The 3,362-nt window shown below is 36.8% G+C and overlaps 1 protein-coding gene across 1 annotated transcript in view; it reads left to right on the top strand.

Annotated features, from left to right (window-relative positions):
- Positions 1–1,071: 1,071 nt before the first annotated feature.
- LOC114061330 (ribosomal protein S6 kinase alpha-2) overlaps positions 1,072–3,362 on the top strand; it is a 79,478-nt gene continuing 77,187 nt past the window's right edge. Inside the window, exon 1 of the mRNA XM_027891699.1 lies at positions 1,072–1,091. The gene's annotated coding sequence lies outside the window, so the exon portion shown is untranslated. The remainder of the gene's footprint in view (positions 1,092–3,362) is intronic.

The raw sequence follows: 3,362 nt of genomic DNA, 5'->3' as shown, positions 1-3,362 counted from the left end.
TTTTTTTTTTTTTTTTTTTTTTTTTTTTTTTTTTTTTTTTTTTTTTTTTTTATTGTACAACTATATCAAACCACTTTCTCCCTTCAGGTCATCGTAATTTCCAGAGCCACTGATGAATGGTGTTTACTGGGACCTCTTAATTCTAAGGCCAGCCCTCTTATTTGGTCGTCATTTTCAATTATGCCTGTTTCTAGAGCATGGGTAATTATTACCTGTCAGTAAAAGTTAATATTGAAATAGTTGTTATTGCCTGCACTTGTACTAGTAGTAATAATAAAAATAATAATAGTTATAAGACTGTTCAAGTGAAGCAAATATAAAAAAAATAGGATCATGTTACATTCCAGTTCAAGAAACAAATACTTTATTGATGATTTCACAGGATATCACATCCACTAAGGTAAATAAATTTAAATAGAACATGTGCTTTAGATTTAAAAAAAAAAAAAGTTCCAGGTGCAACTATGCAGAGGTGCTGAAGACTTTCAGTTTTGCACAAGTCGTAAACAGATGTCTTTCCAGCTGCAGTTTTTGGCTTTCTAGAGGAAGTTCCCTGCTAGCAGATGGCAGCTTTCTCTTCTCTTCATCAAGCTGTTTATTAAGTCTGTTTTTAATGATGTTAGTTAGAACTGATTTATGCAGTTGTGAGGGGTGTAATTCTGACTTTGCTGGTGTTGTACATCACCATAGGATTTTGCTTACCGGATACCGTTGCACATCTGCAGCTCACAGACCTTGGGGAGGCATGGTTTCATCTGGGATCTATGCATAAGCATATCTGTGTATATTCAGTTTCTCCAGTTTTGCTTAAAAATGCACAAAAATTGAAATTTCACCTCTGCATAAAGACATGAGATTTACGTGATCATCTGGCTGGTCTGTCGGTCAATATTTCTCTAATGATGGGGTTGAATCCACCAGCTAATTTCAGCCAAAAATCTAAAACAAACCTAATCTCCTACAGCATCTGTGGGAGAGATCCAAGTTGGTGTCTCAGTGAAGAACCAGTAGCTGCCAGAGGCTCCATGGGGTAGAAAGGAGGCCACCAAGCAGCATTCCCAGCCCACCAGGCTACTCTGTGTTGGGCAAGGGTATCAGGAAAACGTGTGAGGAGCTCAGGTTACTGCTCTGAGGATTTGTTTCCAGCTGAGTTAGAATATTCTAGAACCCATGTTTGCTCTGACAACTCTGATTTATTTTTTTTTAATGTAGCATTAGACTTCATTGATCTGTTCTTTAATTCTGCATGTTTGAAAATTGAGCAGAGGTACTTCAGAGGGATACTGCAAGATTTAATTGAGTTTTCCAAAGATTTAGAGAGAATAATGAATATGTGATAAACAGTATAAATGGAAGTTTAATACTAAAGTTTAGTATTGATTTAGAGACATCTGCCATTCCAAATCTCAACACTGAAGCAGCCAAGCTACCTTAAAATACAAACAAACAAAGGAAAGTCTTTGATTTCTTTAAAGCCAAAGTGTTGTTTCATGTAAAAGTGAAAAGAAAAGGGAAAAAAAAAAAAACAAAAGGGAAGATAAAATGACCTGCTCCAGACTCTGGACTCCAAAAACCAAGTCTACATCCTTATTGATTTTTTAGAGTGTCCTTTTACAAAGGAGTATCTCCTGCTTTGTAGATGTGGATTTTTATCTTTACTGCAGCAATGCTAGGGATGAGTGGTAAAGCTCTGGTTTTAATGGCTCTTTCTCCATCTCTAAAAGGTTCCATATTTCAGGTCACAGAGGATCTTTCTTCTAGAAGATAATCTTCACAAAATTATATGCATTTCAAAAGAAAAGCCCATAAAGTCCCTATGTGACATTATCGGTATACTTCTACATTCAGGTGTTAACAGGACACTTTTCTGTTTTCCTTTGTGTTGTAATAATGCTCTGCTGCTGAAGGTACAACATGAAAGGCTGCTCTTTAAAGAGAATTTGAGTTTTTTACTGTGTGGAACAAAAACACAGTAATGCAAATGGTATTTCCAAGCAGAGCCATTGAATCCAGACTCTGATAATTTTTGGAAAGCCTGTATTTCTCCATATCTCATATAATTAGTCACCACACAAGTACTCTGTCTTCTGGACATAGTGTGAATTTGAATTTAGAAATTAGCTCTCTGCTCTCGTCTACAACAACCAGCATTGAAAAACAGGTTAAAATATCAGAAATAGAATTGAAAAGGTTTACATATATATATTCCATTTTCTTTATCTTTTATGTGCTCCAGTGCTACATGAAGAATTTGAAATTGGTTTGCATGTTCTTGATCTTTAGTCATATTTTGCTTTTGTTCCACGAGGCACGGTGCTGAGTTTTAAGGAAGTGAGGAGGGTAATGGATGAAATTTAAAGCCATCATTTCTGATGGCTTTATCTGATTTATTTCTCCTGTTATCGATACTTTTTGATGGTGATTTAATTAAGTAGCTTAGTTTGTAGCTCTCCCTGTTCTTGCTTTATTAACTAATTAAGGCTCCGCTCCTGGTTAAGCGGTGACATTTCTTATTAAAATGTCATTTTGAAAGGTAGGGATGGGCAAATAATTTATAATCAATAATGCTTTTTGCCAAACACTGCTGAGGGGATTGCAAAATCTTTGGCCTATTTGTGTATTTTCTGTGTGCATCTTCCTGCAGGAATAGCTTTCTGTAAGTGGCAGGTACTTGTGTCAGACATGCAGGAGGATTTCTCTCCCTGATATTTCAGGTCAAGGGACTCAGTAGCACTTGGGATAAAGTTGTCAAAAAGGACAAAAGGCCATAAGAACAAGTCACTAAGACACCAAACCTATCATCTGACAACCCATTCTTAGTTTAAAAAATAACTAAAAATTAAGCTTCCAAATGCCAGTTTTAGCCTGGTGACACCAAGAAGATTGTCTCTAATAACAGTGGACAAAGACTGACACACTCAGGTAACCAAATCACCAAGTTCTGCCCTGAACCACTTCCAGAGGACTCTGGGGAGGGACCAGGCTCCTGTATCTCAATGCACCCGGCAAATATTCATGCTGGAACTAGATTTATAAAAGGATCAATGCGTCTAACACCAACTTAAAAAAATAAGTTATCTCAGAGCTATTGATAAGTGTTAGAACTCTCTTCAGTTTTAGATGCCTTGCAGAGCTCCCAAAATCTATCTTGATCCCCTTATTTAAAAACAGTGTTTAGGCTAGATATCATTTAATTATTTCTAGAGCTGTATAGGAGCAGACAAGTACTTTGCTTGCATTTGCAAGGCTGCATTAATAAGTCAGAGACATTCACAGGGCCTGAACACACAAACAACTGCAGTCACGAGCAAAGCAGATTGTGCTGGACCGCAGCTAGTGCGTACAGAAAATATTTCACCTAT

This window comes from Empidonax traillii, unplaced genomic scaffold, assembly GCF_003031625.1.
Source record: "Empidonax traillii isolate 1590-97213 ecotype Southwest subspecies unplaced genomic scaffold, ASM303162v1 scaffold326:size758569, whole genome shotgun sequence".
Lineage (NCBI taxonomy): Eukaryota > Metazoa > Chordata > Aves > Passeriformes > Tyrannidae > Empidonax > Empidonax traillii.
Note: the sequence above shows the minus strand (reverse complement) of the source record. Positions and strands in the feature narration are given on the sequence as shown.